This window comes from Cupressus sempervirens, chromosome 1, assembly GCF_028749045.1.
Source record: "Cupressus sempervirens isolate cs-2001-9-10 chromosome 1, ASM2874904v1, whole genome shotgun sequence".
NCBI classification, from domain to species: Eukaryota; Viridiplantae; Streptophyta; class Pinopsida; order Cupressales; family Cupressaceae; genus Cupressus; species Cupressus sempervirens.
Window position 1 is genome coordinate 800,373,564 of NC_143118.1, and position 12,556 is coordinate 800,386,119.

Sequence of the window (12,556 nt, forward strand, 5' to 3'; positions counted from 1 at the left end):
CCTAGAATTCCTTACCTTCTATTTTTTATTTGTGACTACTTCCCATTTCTCCTTGTACTTTTGAGCTTGGTGTCCAAATTTATTTCATGAATGTTTCGACTTCAAACATGATATGTTTCCATATATGTTATGTTCTTCCTTCTTGTTTAATATCAGTGTTTTCAAAAGGATCCTTTCCATTTAGAGGGGTTTGCTAGAATTTATGTGACTTCCTCTTACTCTCTTTGGTTTTTCTTTTCTTTTTTTTTTTTTCTTTTTTCTAATAGTGATATGCTTTGACTGCCCTATTATGGCTAGTGGAGTGGACCTTCCCATTATCTCTGAGTCAATTATTGATTTAAAGTCTAATATTGATGTTTCTTCTTGATTTTTCTCATCAATAATTAGGACTACTTCCCTTTCTTCTTTCTAGTTTGTCCTATTTGGTAATTCTTGGTTGTTTTCTTCCACATTTCCTATCTCTTTTATTGGTTTATGTTCATTCTCTTGCTTTGTTGGAGGATTTAAAGTCTCTTTAGAGGCCACTGAATAATCGTGATTCTTTTCTAGATTATACCCCATTTTTTGTTGATTGAAGGGGTTTAGCCCTATTTCTTGACTTGACTAAAAAATATATTCTTCCTTAGGCTCCTCGAATAACTATTTAGCTATGGTATCTTTTATGACTGCTCTCATCTTGACTTGCAAATCTGAGTCTTTTCTATTTTCCCCTAGTTTCTCTAGATGGAGCCATTTTTCTTTATGATTGTGGGTTGATGTTCTTTTTCCATTAGTGTAAATGGGTCCTTAATATTGTTTTTTGTTAGCATATACTCAAGAGTTTAGGTTTTTCTTTGACTCGAGACCATTTCAGGATGCAAATAAAACTAGATCTTAACAATCCTCCCAATGTTCCTCAATGTAAATATTGATGACGATAAGGAAACTATTTGGATAATTTGTGAGCCTTGCTAGGTTATACTCCTCATCTATTCTTCATTCATCAAAAAAAAGACCAAAAATCAATTCCTTTTCTTTTAATTCAAATTTGGGGAAGCCAAGGGACTTTATGATTGGTTGTTTGAAGGCCTGATTTAATTTCAAATAGATCGGGAGATCACCTATCTAGAGAAAGGAGGAAAAGAAGGTACTCTATGGGGAGAGATGTGTGTATTAGTTAGGGCATTTATGTTTAGGGGTTTTGGTTTTTTGATTGTTTGTGCTAGGGTTAGAGATTTATCTTCTTTTTCCCTAGGGTTTTGGTAGGTTTTCCTCCTAGGAGTATTTGGTTAACCTCTGAGATTTGTGCAAGATGGGGGATAGACTATTTTTTGGGGATGATCCAATTTTTTCCTCTATGGTCTCTTCTATTTGTCACTCTTATGCAATCCTCTTTTTCTTGATTATAATCTGGTTTTGTTGTAATTTGATTGAAATTGTGTTTTTTGTTTTCCTCTTGGATACGTTTGGGAAATGCTTGATTTTTTTGTATAGCCTTGTCATCCCTTTCTAATTTCACATATTTTATTTTGGCTCAAAACTTCTTTTATCATTCCAATGGATCTTTTTCTAGGGTTTCTCGTGTTGTGGCTAGGGTATCATTATTTTGTGTAATCTTCTTGCTTTTCAGTTCCATGAGTGTGTTTGTATCAAGGTCTAAAACTTCAAATTGATTGGTGAGAGGGAGGGCCTTAGCTTGACTATATTTAGTTTTATTAAAGTATGGTGTAGGTGTTTGCCCATCATATTTTCATGTTTTTTCAGCATAGAAAGATCTCTTGGTGATTTATTCCTGCTTGTCTCTACTTTTCACTGATTTTGCCATTTTTTTGTTTTTTTTCATATGTTGTTAATATTCATCTATTATATCTTCATCCAATTAAAAAAAACCAAAAGAAACTATATCACTCAATTACATACTTATTGTCTTTTCTTTCAATATTGAGAAATTTTATAATTGATTTTAATGTTCAATTTTTTAAATTTTACTAGTGGATAGGATTAAGTTCACCAAGTTAAATTATTATAATGGAGATAAAATAATATAAGATCTAATAATAAATTAAATAATTAAATATGAGTGAAAATGTTAGACTAAATAAATCTAATATGGTTTTCTTAATTTATCTATTTTATTTTATACAATTTGTTTGCATAACATAATGATATAAAAATTATTTATTTTAGTATTAAAATTTTTAGTTAAAAATTAATATTAAAACTGCCAAATCAAAATAGTAATAAAAGATATGAAAGAAGTACGAACCTTACTAAATGAAATTTCAAAGTTAAATCAACAAAATTAAAATAAAATAACTTTTTAATGTTAATTTTTAAAATTTATTTTAATAAAAAGATTATACATTATAATTAAGAGTTTTACTATATAATTAAAATTAATAAATAAAATTTGTATTGAGTTAACAAGGTAAAATGCATGCAGTATGCCTAGTTGTGCACCTTGTCATGGTGTGCATGTGCACAATGTCTACGTGTTCATAGCCTGACTTCCAAGAAAAGGTGCAAAGTTGCACACCACGAGCACCTGCACATGTGCACAACTCTAAAGAGTCCACATTTGTGCACCCCTTTTCCCGCAACCTATGTGGGTGCGCACTTGTGTAGAAAACCAACCCTATGCATTTGTGCACCTTGCATAGGTCCGCAAGGTGCGCAAGTGTGCAACTCCCACTTTTGTGCATTCTAGGCTCTGTTTTAGTTAGTTTTTTCTATCTTTTGGTCTTTTTTCTTGCTTCCTCTCATGACAATACTAACTTCTAACTTTTTTGTAGGTAATCATAGCATCTTCATCATTTGCACCATCTAAAGACTCACTGATACTAGTAGTGTTCAAATTTCAAGGCATCCTGAAGAAGGCCCACTTTATTGATAGGCATTCAGAAATCCACAGTACTTAATTGGATCATATTGATTGGAATTCATTCTTGGTCCTCTGTAACAAGCCCCACAAACAATCAGAGATGGTCATCACAATGATCAGGAATGGATTGGTCAGTTTTGCCTTTCACCCCACTTCAACATTATCATCAGAACTAATCATGACCCTCACCCAATATTATGTGCCCAATGAAAGACTGGTGAGGAGTGTCATAGGAGAGCTAGTTCTAGACCTCAGGACAAAAAAAACAATAAAGAAGGTCTTTCACCTACTGCCTTTTGATTACTTCTATAATATCTCATTTGAGAGTGTTGATGGATGGTACCAGGAAAATAGAGCCCATACAGAGGAGATCATACAAACGTGATTACTCAGACTCCCCACAACAAGAGACCTAGAAAGGTAGACCTTACCTGAGAATACATGATATCTGACATCAAATACTGCATCGTGCTTCTAAGCCAGGTGATGGGTCTCTCTACGAAAAAACACCTAGAGACATGGATGGTACACTTCATTGAGAAGATCAGGACTGGGGCCAACATGATTGACTGGGGAACGATCATTAGTAACTCACTACACAATTAGATGGTATTAGTTTAAATCGGCCCTAGATTTTACATGCCCTCCTACATAGTATATTTGTTGGCCGCCCCCAGTACTCAGGTTTCACCAAAAGGGGAAGCATTAAAGACACAAATGCATGGCCATACATTGTGTACCTACAGCTGCTAAAGAAAGACCTTCGAGAGAGAAGCCTCGAATACCACATTGTGAATGCATTCATCTTCGTGGTGATTCATTTTGTGGAGGGGGACTATGCAAAGAGGTTGTCTATAGAGGCCACAACTTGAGTAACCCAAGTGGGGGGTTATTTTATCCAATTCAAGACATTCACCTATATCCTCATGGTTGGTTCCCTCCATCCCAAGAAGCTCCCACACTATATTTATAATATGCTCATTCTTTTGGAGATCATTAGGTAGTTGAACTCAGCCTATGATCGAGTTAGGAAGAAGCATAAAAGGACTTGGGTCTAGCCAGTAACCATCAACTTGTATAAAGTAAAGCAAAATCAAGACATTTGCACATATGGGGTCAAGTGGGACCAATAACCTTTAGAGGACTACGCCCTCACTAGGCCATATTTTGATAACATCAACATGTTCCAACACATGGCAGGAAAGGATTTTGTGCCTAAATTGACAGTAAAGGATCATTGGCTCAATTGCATCGATGATTATAAGGTTAGAATAAAGGATTATTTTTGGATGGGGCTTGCTCTGGCACAAAAGGTACTGGACATACAAATTCCCTTGAAGGTATGGGACAAGGACACCCCCGATGTTCTTGATCCTATTTATAATAGGGACAAGAGATATGAGAGGTCAGTGGTCAATAGTGCGGTCAACCAGGAAGAAAATGATGATATCATACATTGGTCCCAACATGTTATTGACCTAAAAACTAATGGACAAGGAAGTCATTCCTGTTGGACCCACTTCCTAATGTTCTCACACTATAGGCACTAGCTAGGCCAGATATGGGGAAGGGAGTGAAGGTGACTATCTCATCCTACCTTATTAAGTCCCCAGTTCACTCAGAGATAGTCTACGGACATGCAAAGGACATACTATATTTTGAAAGAGAGGAAAAGGGGAAGGTAAGAAGAAGAAACAAGCCTAAGAGACTGAAGAATAGGCACCTCCCATAGAGCCCCAGGTCTAGGCTAAGCCCTCTATCCCAAATAATAGTAGAATAGAGAAATAAGAGGTTGGATCAGAGAGGAAGAGATTGAAGAAAAAGGTAGTGGTCTCCTTGATCCTCGAAACCATACCATGAGGGGTAGAGGATGAAGAAGAACATGTTCCTTTGAAGAAGAGAACCAAAGCATCTCAAGAAGTGGAGGAGGAAAGAAGGAGTCAAACCCTAACACCCCCTTCAACCCAAGACCAATCTATCTAGATAGAAGATATTACAAATCTTGGGGGATGGACTAAGTCTACTATAGGGAGTGGCTTAGACATTTTTTACCTTTTGATTTTGATTGGATGTTTGTTGGGACAGAGCTCAAGGAAGGATACATTTGAGATGCTCCTCATGCCAAGCTAGAGGAAAATGAAGATTAGGATATCATTCCTTTGTTAGAAGGACCTTTCGGCATACTGATGCAGGAGCATCCTAGTTTGCCTTGTAATCTTGCAAATTTTGTTCATTTTGCCAGTTACTATCGACTGTCGGTTACTGTCAAGTTTTAGTTGTTGTCAAGTTGTTTAGTATTGTTTGAGCTACCCAATGTTGGTTGAGTTGTCCAATGTTGGCCGAGTGTTCCTTCATGTGCCGAGTAAACTTGATATTTGGTGATGTTTGGTTCCTTCTTTGATCAAGTTTGTTTGTGATTGGTTCTTAGTTTGAACCAACTTATGTAATTATTTGAATCATGAATTTAATGTTAGGATCTTGTCTTGGGATGTGTATAGGCCATTTTAAGGTCAACCTTTCTATTATGTAATGATATATAATCTTCTATAGGCCATTTTGGCAAGTATAAATAGGGGTGTTTAGGTTTAGGTTAGGTGGGACTTAGAGAGTTCAAAGAAAATGTTCCTGGAGGAGCAAGTTTAGTTGGACTATGAATTTTGAAGTTATATTTTGTATTTGGCCATAACCCAAAAGGCCTTACAGTTGGGCATGTATGTTGATAATTGGATGAAGTGTTTATTGTTCCTTCTCTCCTTGGTTTTTTTCTATGTGTGTTTTCTTCCATTGTGTTTACCCAACAAGGTGATTGGATAGTTAGGTGTGCCTCTAGCCCTAGCTATTTGAACCTCTCCTTATGTTAGGTGGTATCAAAGCTTGAGGTTCTTCCTTGTATATATTGGATCATGTAGAACCCTAAGTTGCATTTGGTTGTATGGTGGTAGATCTAAAAATTTGACTTATAACTTGTAGAGGGTTACGATCTTGCAATAACCTATTTATATAGATGATTTGAGGTAGAGGAAATGATGACACTACTATTATGAACATGTTGAGACAAAAAAAAGCTAGATTAGATGCTGTGGAGATAGCCCAGAGAAGAGAAGCACATCTTGATGATGTGAGTGATGATGAAGCAATGACACCAAAAATTGACACTACTATTATGAACATGTTGAGACAAAAAAAAAGCTAGATTATATGCTATGGAGATAGCCCAGAGAAGAGAAGCACATCTTGATGATGTGAGTGATGATGAAGAAATGATGAAGCATTTGGTTGTAGGGTGGTAGATCTAAAAATTTGACTTATAACTTGTAGAGGGTTCGATCTTGCAATAACCTATTTGTATAGATGATTTGAGGTAGAGGAAATGATGACACTACTATTATGAACATGTTGAGACAAAAAAAAGCTAGATTAGATGTTGTGGAGATAGCCCAGAGAAGAGAAGCACATCTTGATGATGTGAGTGATGATGAAGCAATGACACCAAACCCTAATTCAAAACCCGAGGAAGATCAGGATGAGGAAAGATTGTTGAGAGTGTTGTCTAGAGAACATTCAAAGCCTATTGTAGAAGTTGTTCATTATGATGGAAAATTGGACACCAATGTTATGTTGGATTGGATCTTTGATATGGAGAAGTTCTTTGAATTTGAAGACACTCTTGATTATAGATTTAAAGGTCATGCCTCACTGTGGTGGTAGCATTTACAAATTGATAGATAGAGAAGAGGAAAGGAGAAGATAAGGACCTGGCTGAAAATGGTAAACAAGGTGAAGAAGAAGTTCCTTCCTATTGATTACCAAATTAGCTTGCTAAGAAAGATACAAAATTTGAGACAAAAGGATGTGACTATGAAAGATTATACTGAGAAATTCTATAGTTTGGACATTAGATCTAGACATGTGGATGATGACATTGAGAAAGTTTTAAGGTATCTAAATGGATTGAGATCTATAATTCAAGATGAGATAAGTTTTGTGAAATTGTAAAGTGTGGAAGAAGCATATCAATATGCCTTGAAAGTTGAGAAGATCTTGACAAATATGTATGAATAAAGATAAAGAGGTAGAGGTGGTAGATTCCAGAGAGGTAGAGGTAGATCTTATTGAGAAAGTGATAGATCTAACAATTCTGTGCAAGGTAAGGGAAAATTTGAGTGGAAAAGTGATGATAAAGGCAAGATCAAATGGAAAGGTGGTAATTCTTACTAAGGAGGTACTAGTTCTTATTGAGGAAGAGGTAATTCTTATTCTAGAGGAGGCTTTCGGCAATTATTTCAGATGTGGCAAAGAAGGGCATAGATCCTTTAAATGTAGATACTTTGATGAAAATAAAAATGGTGGCAGGATTGTTGTAATACAAAGAAAATCTGTTCATCCTCAAAGTGATCAAAAGATTCGAGAAAATTTGATGGTGGGAAGAACTCTGTGCAATGAGAAAATTGAGGATAAAGAACCTATTCATAGGAGAAGTCTTTTCAAGACCAAATGTAAGATAGATGGAAAATGTTGCAAAGTGATCATTGACAGTGGAAGTTCAACAAATTTGGCATCAAAGGAGTTGGTTACAAAGTTGTAGTTGCAGAGGCTGAAGCATCCTAAACCCTATAATGTTTCATGGATTAGGGATGAGCATAAGATATTGGTAAGTGAATAATGTGTTGTGAAATTAAAGATTGGATATTACTCTGACAACATCCTATGTGATATTATGCATGGATTGTTGTCATATTATGTTGGGTAGACCTTGTCAATATGATATACATGTTGTATATGATGGAAGATTGAATCAATATACCATTTGGACAAATGGAATTATGGATACATTAATGTCTTTGATTGAGTCTCCTGATGAGATCAATTGTACTACTATAAGACTTTGCATGGTTAGTGGAAAACAATTTGAGAAGGAAATAAAAAATAACCAAGTTTATTTCACTATGATTCCAAGAGGACCTTGTTGTGATAGTAATGGCCAAGTAACATTGTATAGTAATAGTTGAACAATAGATAGAGATCGAGTAACATAAGATTGTAGATGTCAATTACTAAGAGAATTTGAAAGTTTACTGAATGAGTACAAAGATATTGTTTTAGAGGATGTGCCTAATGGTTTACTGCTAGTAAGAATTATAAGTCATTGTATGGATATGATTCTTGGAGCTAGTTTGCCAAATCAAGCACCATATAGATTAACACCTATAGAGAATGAAGAACTAAATAGATAGGTGCAAGAAATTTTGTAGAAAGGTTTGATTAGAGAAAGTTTAAGTCTGTGTGTTATACCTTCTATATTAACACCTAAAAAGAATGGAGAATGGAGAATGTGTACTAACTCCAGAGCTATTAACAAGATCACAGTGAAATATAGGTTTCCTATACCGAGGATGGATGACATAATGGATAGCTTGAGTGGAGTAAAGTATTTTACCAAGATTGATTTTAAGAGTCCTTATCATCATATCAGAATAAGAGATGGTGATGAATCAAAGATTGCTTTCAAGACAAAAGATGGTTTGTATGAATGGTTGGTTATGCCGTTTGGTTTGACAAATGCACCTAGTACATTCATGAGGTTGATGAATGCAGTTCTCAAGAGATCCTTAGGTAAGTTTGTGATCATTTACTTGGATGATATTATGATAGTTAGTAAGACTAAGGAAGAACATCTTGAGCATGTTAGACAAGTATTGCATAAATTAAAAGAGGAAAGGCTGCTGATTTATTTGAAAAAGTGTTCCTTTATGCAAGAGGAAATTGTGTATTTGGAATTTGTGATTTCAGCCGATGGTTTGAGAATGTATCCTGAGAAGGTTAAAGAAATTTTGGAATGACCTATAGCTAAGAATGTGTGGGAGGTAAGACCATTTCATGGTTTGGCGAGTTTCTATAGAAATTTTATAAATAATTTCAGTTATATTTGTAATGCTATGACTAAGATTATGAGAGGAGATAAAAAAGATTTTAAGTGGAAACATGGGGCTAATAAGAGTTTTGAGACTTTGAAACAAAAGGTTGTTGAGTTACTTATATTGGCTTTGCCCAATTTCAATAAGGGGTTTCAAATTGAATGTGATGCAAGTGACAATGCAATAGGAATTGTGTTGAGTAAAGAAGGTAAAATTGTTGCTTTCTTTAGTGAGAAATTGAATGATGCTAAAAGGAAGTATTAGGTGTATGATCAAGAGTTTTATGCTATTGTTCAAGCCTTGAAGAAGTGGAGACATTATTTGATTCCTAAGGAGTTTGTGTTGTATACTGATCATAAAACTTTATAGTATTTGGGAAGTCAACATAAGTTGAATTAGAGACACATGAAGTGGATTGAGTACTTAGAGAATTTTACATTTGTGGTCAAGCATAAAAGTGGAGTTACTAATCGAGTTACTGATATATTGAATAGAATACATTCTTTATTGATTGAGATGAAGGTTGAAGTTCTTGGTTTTGATGCAATGGAGTTGTATGGAACTGACCCTAATTTTTATGAGGTGTGGAGAGAGTGTAGAGCACCAAATTTATAAGGTCAATTGAGTAAGTATGATGAGTCTTTCATTCAAGAAGGTATGTTTTTCAAAGGAATTATGCTGTGTATACCAAGAATTTCTATGAGAGTTAATTTGATTAAAGAAAAGCATTGTGGTGGACTGGCTAGAAATTTTGGCATTGATAAGACATTGAGTTTGCTTAAGGATAACTATTTTTGGCCACATATGTATAAGGATGTTCAAAAATTTGTAAGGAGTTGTGGATTTTGTCAAGTTACAAAAGGAGTAAGTCATAATATTGGATTGTATACACCTATTTATGTTCTTGAGAAACCTTGGAGTGACATCAGTATGGATTTTATTATTGGATTACCTATGACAACAAGAGAGTATGATTCTATATTTGTTGTTATGGATAGATTTTCTAAAATGGCACATTTTACACCATGTAAGAAGACATTAGATGTTGGGCATGTTGTTGATATTTTCTTCAAAGAGATAGTTAGATTGTATGGATTACCAATAAGTATTATTTCGGATAGATACAGTAAGTTTTTGGTTACTTTTGGAAGAATTTGTGGAAGAATATGGATACTGAGTTGAAGTTTAGTTCTCCATTCCATCCATAGACTAATGGAAATACAGAGGTCGTGGATAGAAGCTTGGGTAATTCATTGAGATGTTTAGTTGGAGATAAGTTGAGTAATTGGGATATGGTATTGGCATAAGCTGAGTTTGTATATAATAATTCTATGAATAGGAGTATAGGGAAAACACCTTTTAAGATTATTACTAGAATACAACCTAGAGGACTATCTTAAGGGATGTTGTTGGTGAAGAAAAGAGAAGTATTGAAGGGGAAGAATTTGCTAGTTTTATGAAGTCTTTACATGAGCAAGTGAAGTTGAAGTTGGAACAAAGTAATTAGAAGTATAAGGAGAATGTTGATAAGTCTAGGAGACATCATGTTTTTGAAGTTGGTGATGAATCATTTGAAGAGAGGTAGATTTCTTGTTGGAACATACAGTGAGCTAAAAATGGGGAAGTTTGATAGTGGTAATGCTTATGAATGTGAGTTACCTAATGACATGGATATATCCCCTTTATTCAATGTTGCTAATTTTCCTGAATATCATGAGTGATATGATGAAGTAGTTGTACTAGATGATTATCCTAAGAAGCAAATTGAAGAGGTTGAATAGATATTGGATTGAAGAGTTGGTAAAGGCATAAGAGGAAGAGATTACAATGAATATTTGGTGAAGTGGAAGAGCATGCCGATTGAAGATGCTACATGGATTTCTCAATCTGAGTTGGAATCAGTTTAGGTTATGACATCTCAATGATTTATGAGAATCATTTCTCTCAACCCTGGTCATCTGATGCAAGAGCATCCTAGGTTGCCTTATAATCCTACTAATTTTGTTTATTCTTCTAGTTACTACCGAGTACTAGTTATTGTCGAGTGTCAGTTACTACTGAGTTCCAGTTGTTACCAAGTTGTCCAATATTGTCTGAGTTATTCATTGTTGGCCGAGTTGTCCAATGTTGGTCAAGTTTTCCTTCATGTACCAAGTGAACCTAATCTTTGTTGGCACTTGGTTCCTTCTTTGACTGAGTTTGTCTATGATTGGATCTTATTTTGAGCCAACTTATGTTATTAATTTGGATCATAAATTTAATGTTAGGATCTTGTCTTGGGATGTGTGCAAATTGTTTTAAGGTCAGCCTTTCTATTATGTAATCATCTAGAATCTTTTGTAAGCTATTTTGGAAAGTATAAATAATAGTGTTTAAGTTTAGGTTAGGTAGGACTTAGAGAGTTCAGAGTAGATGTTCTTGGAGGAGCGAGTTTAGAGACGGATCATGGATTTTGAAGTTATATTTTGTATTTGGTCATAACCTAGAAGGCCTTATAGCTGGGCATGCATGCTAATAATTGGATGAATCAATAAAGTGTTTACTATTCCTTCTCTCCTTGGAGTTGTTCTCTGTGTGTTTGCTTTAATTGTGTTTACCCAACAAGGTGATCGGATAGTTGGGCATGCCTCTGGCCCTAGCTATTCAAACCTCTCCTTGCATCACATACCTCCTCCTCCCTCAATAGAAGAACAATAAATACCTATTCCTCCTCCTACAAAAGAAGAGAACCCAACTCCAGAGTAAGGAGAGGAACATTTAGTTCAAGCTAGAGAACAAGAACAGGAACAGAGATAGGATGAAGTGCCAACCTCCAGGCCTACCCAGGCCTCCTCTTCACCCCTAACGATAATGATGGGTACCTCCACTCCTAGCACAAAGCTAACAACCATAGAAGTGGGAACTAATAGCTCAGGCATGGGAAGGGGCCTGACAATGATGACCTTTACATCACTAGGTCAAGATATCTCTTCAGTGGGCATGGAAACAATATGACTTTCTAAAGCAATGGAGGCCTATCAAAAGAAATATGTATAGATAGAGATAAAAGGAATGAAAATACTTACACAGGGTGTCATCTACCACAAAAGGATCCCCATCAGATGACCTATGTGCAAATGAATAGACAAGAGGACATGGTGGTCCATATTGCCATTCCTCCTCCACATGCTAATCCAAAGACTATCACTACACAAGACTTTGAGGTGCAAGAAGTCATTTTGGGAAAGCTAACAAATGACATGACCAAAGCCTTGACAACTTGGGCATAAAGAAAGTGCCTAAGTAGTTAGACACTGACGAGGAGGAAATAAAAATGCAAGGAAGTAGAACAAAGTTATGAAGGGTTTTGTTAGAGAAATAATGGGTCCCATTGACCCTAAGAATCCTAAAGTAGCATTAGTGGCTACCCTCAAGAAATGAGATCTAGCCCTGGGACTTAGTGATTCATTTTTGGATGCATGCAAAAGATGGTGTCATAGTTTTGAGGATAGAGGGGTGGAGATCATAGAGGAAAATTTGTACATTTTGCATAATACATAGAAAAATGTAAACAACCTGGGAAAGGTAGTAAACCAAGATTTTGGGCTTATATATGAAGTGTCTTCTTGGAAAAATGCTTTGGAGGCACTTAAGACCATAAAGGGTCAGAAATATTAGATGCTACTAGCCATATATTTAGGAGAGGGGTTGGACATGGTCGGTGATTATGTGGAGAGAATAAAAGCTGGGAACAAAGTCATGCTAGCTTTGTACGAAGACATCCAGGAGATGCAAGCCAGAG